At 37.4% G+C, this 12,635-nt stretch overlaps 1 protein-coding gene across 1 annotated transcript in view; it reads right to left on the bottom strand.

Moving 5' to 3' along the window:
- LOC135212322 (glutamate receptor-like) overlaps window positions 1-12,635 on the bottom strand; it is a 50,736-nt gene that overhangs the window by 37,848 nt on the left and 253 nt on the right. The window lies entirely within an intron of this gene.

Genomic DNA, 12,635 nt, shown 5'->3' with positions numbered 1-12,635 from the left:
AAATCTTTTTATCTGAATGCTCACGAGGTGAGGGCGCGGCCTCGGAAGCATTTCAACAGAGCATGGCACTCAGACATCCTGAGTACCATGTTTTAGCGAAGCAACTCAGTGTTCACTTCACACTCCCTGCGAGATGTGAAGATGGCATATGAGATCTGCTGCGCGCTAGGGCCATACGTGTCTGCAGACACAATCTTGGGGGGCAAGAAGTACCACATCATGCCTATCCTGTAGAAAATGGTTGGAGAGCTCTTAATTTAGTTGTTGAGTCGCCGACAACGGCGACTTCTTAACTCTTAAGCCTTAGTTAAAACACCTTAACTTTGGCTAGGTGGTCAGGTGGTGATATATATATATATATTATTTTAATTCTTAGCCCTCATGGTATGGTCAATATGGTCATAGTCACGTCGTGGTCTCGCCCCTGTTGACAGATCATCTGGAGTGCACCAGCTATATAGGTCTCACTCGCTGGCAACTCTAGTAGCACAAGCAGACTTACGTTGCAGTAACCACGAAGCCAGCTATGCTAACAGGTGGAACCAAGATGTAAATCATCTGCATGCTTTGTTTCCCAAAATCCTTCTCTCTGTCCCTTCCCACCTCCAAAGGTGGGATTCAGCTATATATATATCTGACTGGTAAGTTTCATGAACAAAATGATATTGTTATGATACAATAAAGTTTGTTCATACTTTACCTGGGCAGATATATATTCAAGTACCCACCCACCTCCCCTCAGGGGACAGTGGAAATAAAAATTATGAATAGAAAATGGGAATGGTTCCTGATACCCGCCTCCCAGCAGGCGGGAATGGGTGGTACTAACCACCTCGGCCGAACCACTGCGTGTGTCGGAAGTTTTTAAAATTCTGTCGGACTTCAGAAAATACAGCTATATATATATCTGCCAGGTAAGTATGAACAAACTTTATTGTATCATAACAATATCATATTCCCATAGGGCCCCCAAGCTTGTTGGGTGGTTGTAGAATAAAGGGTTACTTCCTATTTTATCGACAAAGGTTTTTTTTTACTTTTTTGTTTCATAGATAAACCAAATAAAAGGTTGGTAACATGGTGATTCTTACTAGGCTATCAAAGCTGTGCAAGCTTATAAAAGGTAGATCCCAAAGTTAAGTGAGTGCCAGAAATTGGAAGCTCGGGTACCGGAGGACAATTTTAAACTAACTATATCCTCCTAATTTCGAGGACATCTGAGGTGCTGGAGGGTCTGCCCCACTTGAATTTATTAAAACACATCTAAAATAACATCAAGAAGCTGTTTTTTTAAATGACATAAAGGTAAAGAATGTGGGATCCTCTCAATTTCTTTATCTAGAACTATAGTCTAACTTGTATTTGGCTTATTTTAACCCTAACCTCGTGTAAATTTACAATAAAACTCAGCTTAATGATAAACGTGGGCTATGTTGGTTAGATTAAGTAATATTAGGTTAGGTTGTATTATGTACATTAATGGTCAGTGGATCCCGCATTCTTAACGCTTACCAATAGTGTATAGAAGCGTAGATACTAGGCTAGTCATTAAGTGAGGCAATATCAAATAGCAAATATAATTTTGTTTAAAGTTGCCTCAAGTCCAAGTAATGCTTAATTGACACAGGTTAGGTTAAGTGTTATAGGTTAGCCTAGTATACAAAATGTATTTTTTTTTCCTCTTTACCTGTAATGCTTAAACTAACCTCTGCATCTGTAAAGCATTATTTGGACACTAAATTTTATGTACTAGCCTAACCTAAATTGTTTAACCTAACCTCCACTTTAAACAACATTATTTTCATTATGAGACATTTCCTCCCTTAGTGTCTTATCTATGCATTCTATACACTATTCTCCTTAATTCTAGGCATCTAATTTTTTATAAGCTCATGTGGCTCTAATAGTAAGAATTAGCAAAAAGTTTTTTTTTTTTTTTTTTTTTTTGGGGGGGGGGGATTATTTCTATGGAAAAAGAAAATAAAATAACGCGTGGAGTATTCCCTAGAGTTATCATTTCATTACTGGAGGACCTCTAGCATTGAAAGAACAGTAATGGGTGATGTTGGTGCAATTAGTGTTTGAGGAACAGATACTCATGGTAAATATTGAGAAAGGGATTGGTTCTAGTACCAAATAATTTTTTTTTAAAAACTCATTGTAGGTTTCAATGCTGTGATAATATTACCTTTAAATTTTTATGAAATATGATAAAGCACTGTATTGTTAAACCAATGCAAAAATTAAATAAATAATTAAGACCTGTAAATGTACGGTAGCAGCAAATCAGCATTCAGCTTACAAACTCTCCTGGGCTATTGCCTTTTGCACGGTTCAGGATAAAAGGAATGAGGTATAGCTTTATATTTTCTCAGGGTCTGCAAGTTCATTATCTTATTACAGTATAATGGACTGAGTAGTGAGTTACCAGAACAGTTAATTTATTATATCTTGTGAAATTTCATAGCCCTACCCTATATTGAACTGGTATATTCATGTATATTATTTTTTGTTAATTAGTTGTTACTAATAAGGTACAATTAACTTGAATAAAAGATTTGCAAAACCAGTTCAAAAACACTGTAGGCTACAGTAACACATAATGCCTATTGCGAGAGAGAGGGAAAAAGGGAAAAACTACTATATCTCACTCTTTTTCAGGATGCGACTTGAATTGTTTGTGGAGGTTGAGGCATGGCTGAATTGTGTCATGGCATCTGGTTGAAAAGGTGGAACTGTACCACAGTCAGTTTTTGGCAGCTATTACCGCTTCAGTGAAAATTATGAGGAAGAAATCAGTGACTCCACAGAGGAAGGGAGATGGAAGTGTGCATCAAATTATGTTTTTATTTTTTTATTTTTTTATATGTATCTACATATTGGCATATTTTATAAGGTTTATTTCATGTATATTTTCAGTGTTTGTACATGCATATATCTGTTACCAAAAGAAAAATAGAAATAAAACCAAAACAAATGGTTCATGTGCTTGGTGAGATGTGATATATTTGAATCTCTCATCTTCTGTTTGTATCATTCGAAGTGGTTGCAAACTTCAGTATGGTACGGACTATTTTTATGTGTATGTGTGTTTATAAAAAATAGCTGTCCATTAGCACAAGTCTCATGTGAGTATGTATGTATGTAGTATGTACATGCATACTTTATATATAATTTTTTTACTGTAATTTTTTTATGGAATGAGGTTGTTGTTACTGAGGTAAGAATCAATCTAGTACATGTGTAGGTTATTTATATACAAAACAGAGGCTAGGCCACATTATTTGACTATTTACTTGTACAGTGTTAGTCCTCACTGGAACATGTCAGTGCAAAATAAATGATAAGCAAGATTAAAACTTTCATTCTCCCGAGTTATTTTTTGTAAGGTATATGAACTTTCATTTTATGGTCTTGAAAATTATTATTCAAAGCTATTGCAAGGTTCATGTAAACACATTTTCAGGGCCTCTACGTATAAGGATTGTTTAATATCCTTACAACGTTTGTATAAAGCAGTTAGGAGGTAATTATGAGGCATTTATAAAGCCCATTTAAGGTTCTGTACAGGATTGTACAAAGCATGTTAAAAGCACTTATTTGGTAATTATGAGGCATTTATAAAGCCTATTTAAGGTTCTGTAAGGGCTTTTTGAAGGTTTATACCATGGTATTTTGAAGCTCTTTCAAGGCTTTTATTAAGGTTTATTTCAAGCATATTTAAGGCTTGCACAAACCTAAAAGTGTACACGAAAACGGGTACTTTTTAGGTGTATCACAAGCACTTTTTAAGTTTGGGTCTTAAAGTTTGCAAGCTTGTAAAGTACGTTCGTCTGATGTCCTATGAACATTCATTTTCTGGGGGGGTAATCACTGATACGTATTATCAGATAAATAGGATGACAATAATTGGAATAAAATATAATAACTGGCAATCCCATGAGTTTCTATAGAAGTACGATCAATTCTGAGATTTGTCGCTTCACTTCTGGACTTTCTGTACATCTATATAACCTGGACGTTGAGGGAATAAATGTGCGAAAATACCCAGAACTCTGAGAGATGATGAATGCTCTCATAAAGAGACAAAAGACCACGAATTTGTGATGGACACTGCCGGGTGATATTAAACCAGAAAAATTAATTACAAAAGGAAGAATGAAAATGTTAAACATTTCTTTTTCTAATTAGCACTGATGATGGCCACTGTCTCTTAACCTGCGCATTGCAACACTGCAAGTGAAGAGTCGTGAAGGAAAAAACAAAAAATATATATATATAGATTTTGTAGGATATAAATAATGGTAAGGAAGGCCAAGCGCTGGGACTTATGAAGTCATTCAGTGCTGACAGGGAAACTGAAAATGGAAAGGTTTGAAAAATGCAACAGGAGGAAAGCCTCGCTGTCGCACTACGTAATAATTGTTAGGAGGTGGATAGCAAGACAGAAGAAAGAGAATTTGAATGGAGCTACAGTAAAAGGAATTAAAGGGGTTGAAGCTGGGGACCGATGGATGCTACAAAGAACCTTAAGTAGTGCCTACTACTGTAAGGCAACCTCTGGCGCGGCGTAACCCACGTAAGTTCAATGCCTCATGTATGCAAATAGCTATGCAATGCTAATGGGTTGAAACTTGCAATACTTGTGGCAACCTCGGCGCGGCGTACGAAGTTCAATGCCTTTCAGTATGCAAAGTATGGCTTGCAAGCTAATGGTTTGAATACTTGCATATACTGTGGCAACCTCTGGCGCGGCGTACCCCGTAAGTTCAATGCCTTTCATGTATGCAAAGTATGTTATGCAATGCATAATGGGTTGAATACTTGCATATACTACTGTGGCAACCTCTGGCGCGGCGTAAAAACCCGTAAGTTCAATGCCTTTCATGTATGCAAAGATGGCTTATGCAATGCATATGGGTTTAATACTTTCATATACTTACTGTGGCAACCCTCTGGCGCGGGGCGTAAAAACCCTAATTTCAATGCCTTTCTTGTATGCAAAGTATTCTGCAATGCATAATTGGGTTTAATACTTACTATACTACTGTGGCAACCTCTGGCGCGGCGTAAAACCCGTAAGTTCATGCCTTTCATTTATAACCTCTGGCGCGGCGTAAAAACCCGTAAGTTCAATGCCTTTTATATATGCCAAGTATGGCTTATGCAATGCTCCTGGGTTGAATACTTGCATATACTACTGTGGCAACCTCTGGCGCGGCGTAAAAACCCGTAGTTCAATGCTTTCATGTAGGCAAAGTATGGCTTATGCAATGCATAATGGGTTGATACTTGCATATACTACTGTGGCAACCTCTGCGCGGTGTAAAAACCCGAAAGTAATTCAATGCCTTTCATATATGCTCAAGTATGGCTTTATGCAATGCATAATGGGTTGAATACTTGCATATACTACTGTGGCAACCTCTGGCGCGGCGTAAAAACCCCGTAAGTTCAATGCCTTTCATGTATGCAAAGTGGTTGGCTTATGCAATGCATAATGGGTTGTTAATACTTGCATATACTACTGTAAGGCAACCTCTGGCGCGCGGGTTAAAAACCCAGTAAGTTCAATGCCTTTCATAAATATGCCTTTAAAGTATGCTTTATGCAATGCAATAATGGGTTGAATCTTGCATATCTACTGTGCAACCTCTGGCGCGGCGTAAAAACCCGTAAGTTCATGCCTTTCATATATGCAAAGTATGGCTTATGCAATGCATAATGGGTTGAATACTGCATATACTACTGTGGCAACCTCTGGTCGCGCCTTTGTAAAAAACCCGTAAGTTCAATGCCTTTCATATATCTGGCGCCGGCCGTAAAAACCCGTAAAGTTCAAGCCTTTTATATAGCAAAAGTATGCTTATGCATGCCCTAATGGGTTGAATACTTGCATATACTACTGTGGCAACCTCTGGCGCGGCGTTAAAAAAACCCGAAGTTCAATGCCTTTTCATGTATGCAAAGTATGGCTTAGGCAAGCATAAGGGGTTGAATACTTGCATATACTACTGTGGCAACTACCTCTGGCGCGGCGTAAAAACCCTAGTTTCAATGCCTTTCAATGTATGCAAAGTATGGCTTATGCAATGCATAATGGGTTGAATACTTGCATACTACTGCAACCTCTGGCGCGGCGTAAAAAACCCTAAGTTCAATGCCTTCATGTATCAAGTATGGCTTATCATGCGTAAGGGGTAATACTTGCATATACTATGTGGCAACCTCTGCGCGGCTAAAAACCCGTAAGTTCAATGCCTTTTATATATGCAAAGTGGGCTTATGCAAGCTTAATGGTTTAATAATTTGCATATACTACTTTGCCAACCTCTGGCGGCGGCGTAAAAAACCCGAAGTTCATGCCTTTCTGTAGGCAAAGTAGGCTTATGCAATGCATAAGGGTTGAATACTTTGCATATACTATTTGCAACCTCTTTGCGGCGTAAAAACCCGTAAGTTCAATGCCTTTCATGTATGCAAAGTATGGCTTTATGCAATGCATAATGGGTGAATACTTGCATATACTACTGTGGCAACCTCTGGCGCGGCGGTAAAAAACCCGTAAGTTCAATGCCTTTTATATATGCAAAGTATGGCTTATGCAATGCATAATGGGTTGAATACTTGCATATACTACTGTGGCAACCTCTGGCGCGGCGTAAAAAAAACCCGTAAGTTCAATGCCTTTCATGTATGCAAAGTATGGCTTATGCAATGCATAATGGGTTGAATACTTGCATATACTACTGTGGCAACCTCTGCGCGGCGTAAAAACCCGTAAGTTCAATGCCTTTCAATTATGCCAAAGTTTATGGCTTATGCATGCATATGGGTTGAATACTTGAATATACACTTTATGCAATGGCGCATGGTACCCTAACCGGGTGAACCTCTTGGCGTACGGTTAAGTCAATGCTTTGGTTGTATGAAATTCTTATGCAATGCATAATGGGTTGAATACTTGCATACTACTACCGTGGCAAACCTCTGGCGTGGCGTAAAAACCCGTATTTCATGGCCTTTTCTGTATGCAAAGTATGGCTTAGCAATGCTAATGGGTTGAATATTGCATAGACTACTGGTGGCAACCTGGCGCGATAAAACCCCGTAATTTCGTGGAAACCTTTGATGGCGTAACCCGTAAGTTCAATGCCTCATACAGTGCGTGCAAAATATTTGATCCTGGTGTGGTAGGAGGAAGATTCCATCTCTCTTGGCTAGCTATTGGAGCTGAGAATGGGGAAGGGTCCATCCCTGGCAAAAATAAAACCCATTCGATGACACTCCATTGGCGAGGATGCCCCAGGGGTGAGATCGCTTCCGATCGCTAAAGGCCCATAATTATATATATTTATATGTATATATATAAATGTATATAATGTATATATCATATATAATCACATAAATATATGTAAATGTGTCATATATATATATATATATATATATATATATATATATTTATCTATCTATCTATCTATCTATCTATCTATCTATCTATATATATATATATATATATATATATATATATATATATATATATAAATATATATATATGGTTGACTGTCTAAGTGAGTGTGTATGTGTGTGTGAACGTGTACTAAAATGGCTGTCCAGCTGTGCATCTACAGTATGTATATATATATATATATATATATATATATATATATATATATATATATATATATGAATAATTATCACATCGAACCGTGATCCATTTATATATCAATTCAAGCTACAAATGTCCTTTATATCTATCACTTTAACTCCCAAATGATATTTTCATATATGTACCGAAGGGGAATTTTTTTGTTGATAATAATTTCGTCCCCCCATGGGATCGAACCACCGTCCAAGTGGACGGGGACGAAATCAGGACAGTCAGTGACGCTATATATACAATACACACATATATACATATATATACACAAAGTATATACACACATATTCATATTGTAGATATACAGCTAGACAGCCATTTTAATACACATTCACACACACATACACTCACATAGACGGTCAGTCATATTTCTATAACCATGCACACAAGTACACGCAATGCTTTTGACGCACATCACCGCTGCTCACCAGCAAAAACGGAACAGAAAGATGAGGAGCAGCCTCCTCTAGTAGTGGAGGTGAAAGTGGCAGCTTTAATCAAACACTGTGTATAATAACAAGCGGTTGAATGTAATAGGAGTTGGGAATAGGGAGTTGGGATAATGGGTCTACAAATAAGCCTAGGATATTCAGTGGGAAATAATAATAATAATATAATAATAATAATAATAATAATAATAATAATAATAATAATAATAATAATATGCTGGAAACAGACCTTCTTTCAAACATGTTTTTATTAAAAATAATGGCAGAAATCTCAGAATTGATTCTTATAAAATTCTTTCAATTCTCCTTATGATTTGTCTTTCTGGCACGCTGGTATTATAAAGCAGCTGGCCAATATTCATTGTGCTGTAGGTCGTCAACGAAATTTCGGGCTGGTGTTATCAAAGGCAACAGGTTATCAGGGACAGGCTGGGGTCGTCAACAGGTATACTCTCGTAGTCGGGAACAGCCGTAGTCGTCAGGGGTCTATCCAGTATTTCACTGGTCAGACCCCTGACGACCCAGCCATGTCCTGATAACCAGGTTTGCCTTTGATAACACCAGCCCGAAATTCCGTTGACGACCCACAGGACAATGAATATGGCCAGCTGCTTTATAATACCAGCGTGACAGAAAGACAAATCATAAGGAGAATTGAAAGAATTTTATATAGAATCAATTCTGTGAACTCCTTTTACTTTTAATATAAAACTAATAATAAATAATAATAATAATAATAATAAATAATAATAATAATAATCATAATAATAATAATTCAAAAGGATAATATTCTACCCGGGTAGTTGGGGAAGGGAAAAAAATAATTAAGCTAATTAAATATAAGTCGTGATGTGTCTGTCTGTCTCACTGTTGACGTTTGGATACAGGGGGAAGTATTTTGGGGTTGTGTATGTATGCATGTAAGTGTAAATACGTGAAAATGCACACACACACTATACACTCACATTATATATAAATACACACACACACACACACACACACACACTATATATATATATATATATATATATATATATATATATATATATATATATATATGATATATATATATATATATATATCTATATATATATAAAGAAGCACCGAGCATGACCAATAGGCCTAGTGCTCGATTCTTAAAACAGACCTCTGGTTATTCCTGATAGATAAAAAACGTCGATGAGAGAGAGAGAGAGAGAGAGAGAGAGAGAGAGAGAGAGAGAGAGAGAGAGAGCATAACAGGGGATACTCGAATTAAAATAATGCTCGCTAAGTATATTCACACTCCAGACCGTATGGACAAGAATAGTCTCACTTATGCAGCTGAAAAAAAAAAAAGTGGAAACCTCTACGAAAATACTTGTTTGGTGCGACCCTGAACGCAATTCCGCATGCACAAATTTGCACAATCGAGAAATTCCATGAAATTATTAGCTAACAAGCTGGAAAATATTTTCCTTGATTCTTGAAATAGGCCTAACCATGTAACCAACGTTAAACGCGCACCTAACTAGGATTTCATTTTTTTTTTTTTTTTTTTTTTTTGTTTTTTTTTTTTTTTTTTTTACACCAACTTGCCTTATTTATATTTCATTTAATCAGATGCCTAAACTTTCTCTGTGCTTTATCAAAAGAAATCATAATAGCTTTCGATATAACGCTATAAAAGTAGAAAGTTAATTTACAAATATTAGGCCAATGCTTATGCACACGGTTCCTGCTGCCACTCTATGGTGAACACTTCATATCACACTTTGGAAGCCGCAGATGTTTCTTTGGGGAAATTCTTTTTTTTCTATTAATAAACAATTACTGAACTAACATTGATTATTCACTGGGGAAATACTTTGTGCGCTTATACAGTTAGTCACTGATACGTATTATCAGATAAATAGGATGACAATAATTGGAATAAAATATAATAACTGGCAATCCCATGAGTTTCTATAGAAGTACGATCAATTCTGAGATTTGTCGCTTCACTTCTGGAACTTACTGTACCAACAGCAGCCAAAACGTGTGGGCATGTGTACCACCACCTTGAGTGTCTTCCCAAAGTGGGTGATGAGGGAATTAATATGATCTTCCAGACGTATAGGCCAGTGGGGCACTACAAAAGGATCTAGGTAATAACTCCGCGTTGGGTATTTCTTTGGAAATTACAGTTTCCTATGGTATTTGGTATGTATTTGGGTTGCTTATTAAGACTCTACCGTTATTTTTTGGGGATCGACTGTAATTAACCCCCAGGGGCTAGTACTAAACACGACGAAATACATTTGACGCCCCAATCCCTAGTGGCTGTCGTGTTCGCGGGAACGTTCCTTGCAGTTTGTACTGAGTTATTTCCTTGAATTACCCTACAAATGACCGACTTCGTACCTCCAGACAAATATTCGCAGATAGCCCATCAAAAGGAAATGATTTAACTTTAAGGCAGAATAAAGCAGCAAATGGACACAGAGCTACTCTGTTACCTTCAAGGGCAATGACATAACATCCACAAGACTGACTTCCTCTCCATTCATGCAATAACCGCCATGAGGACACCATGTTGCCACGGAAAAGTTTTTTCTAAGGAGGAGCAACAATAAAAGACCAGAGGGAAACCAACTCCAACAACGGGAAAATAATAGGGGCTGTTTCTAGAGTGTGTCTAAGAGCACATACAACATCTGCCCTTTGTTCCAGCCAATACACCCTTCTCGAGAACACACACCAAACCGGCAACTTTTTAGAGTCGGGTACACACATGAGAGCCGAACCTTGTATGTGTAACTGAGTTACGCATATACACGATTAAAGGTGTCAAAATGTTGAGGACGAACCGTAACCACGTTAAGCACGTAACTTCATTACAATCCACTGCGATCATCAGTCTGTCCTGGTTGTCTACCGACGATGGCCACCATGCAAGTAGCAGCTGCCGCGTATATTTATATACATTATTTAACGAAGATGAAGCGAAATAAAAGATGGTGGGAATCAAGGTTATATACTAGAAGGGTAGAATACAGTGGTCGGGAATTACTCGTTGACATGAGATTCCAAGAAGTTTCTGGCCACTACAAAAATTTTACCAGGATGTCTTGGACAGTTTTTGAGAATATTATAAAACTGGTAGGACCTAAAATTATGAAAAATGACAGACATATGAGAGAAGCTATTCCTCCATCGATTTTCCCCTTTTTTGTGCTATATCTATCCATGCATCATTGCGACGTATTTTATTAAAATGGTTCTGGTGTTTTGCATACCACAGTAAAGTCTTTTCTTCGTAATAACTAATAAATTGAAGGACCTCTTCCTCACTCCAACGAGCCATGGTAGACATATGTTTATGTTCTGACTGACCAAAACAAGGGACTCTACCATGGACGGCCTTGTTCATAGTCGGTGTCAACAAGTTCAGCAACCTCTGTTGATACTCGTGCAATACAGGTCCCGTCCGACAATTGCCGGGACGGAGGGCGAACCTCGCCTCGAACCTCGCGGGTTCGGGGTTCGGGTTCGAGGAACCGTCCACACTTGCGTTTTTGTTACAAGAAGCGGTTACAATACAAGGTTCTGTTCGCATGTGTGTACCCACCTTTAGAGCACTGCACGAAATACACCAAAATTGGATGGATGTCAGCCAGCCTGATGTCGACATGGTGAAGTTAGAATATAAGATGATTTTCAGTCGCCATTATAATGTCAGGTTTTCACCTTTTGAAGAAGGATGCCAGCAACAATGGTGAAACGCTTGCAAAATCCCTTGTTGTTGGAAGCCGGGCTGCAACAATTGTCTCATAACTTGTCCCAGAACAAATGACAAGTGAAATATCTGTGGCTTGCAGTGCCAAGAAGACTGAAAAACTGTAACGGCCACTGGGTCTGTGTCCCCGTGGACTTAGGACAGAAGATGCAATGTCCTCGTCTTTTTATCAAGCTTGGCGTAATTAGTATTACCAACGCAAATTGTGGCGTACGTTTTCTACATTGCCGGCTTCTCCCCCTACCTCTTGTAGGTGACGCCTACTTGCCTGTCGATCAATGCAACTGGCTACCATACAGAAATGATAAACGAGAAAAGAACAAAAGTTATGGTGAGTAGAACTATTATTTTGCCATTATCCATTTTCCCGTGACTTTTCATCCATTAATAATTAATTTTTGTATTGATCACCATTTCCTTCATCATTACTCATTATTCGCATTTTTATTAGGATTGTTATATATATATATATATATTATATATATATATATATATATATATATATATATATATACACACACACACACTTCTTCATCACTAATCATTAATCATAGTTTTATTAGGATTGTTATACATATACATATACATATACATATACGTACATACACACACACACACACACACTCTCCTTCTTCTCAATCATTATTCATAGTTTTATTAGGATTGTTATTAATATATACGTACTATATATATATATATATATATATATATATATATATATATATTATATATTATATGTATATATACTATATATATATATACTATATAT

The sequence above is a fragment of the Macrobrachium nipponense genome, chromosome 40 (genome assembly GCF_015104395.2).
Source record: "Macrobrachium nipponense isolate FS-2020 chromosome 40, ASM1510439v2, whole genome shotgun sequence".
NCBI lineage: Eukaryota > Metazoa > Arthropoda > Malacostraca > Decapoda > Palaemonidae > Macrobrachium > Macrobrachium nipponense.
This window is presented reverse-complemented; position numbering and strand designations above follow the sequence as displayed.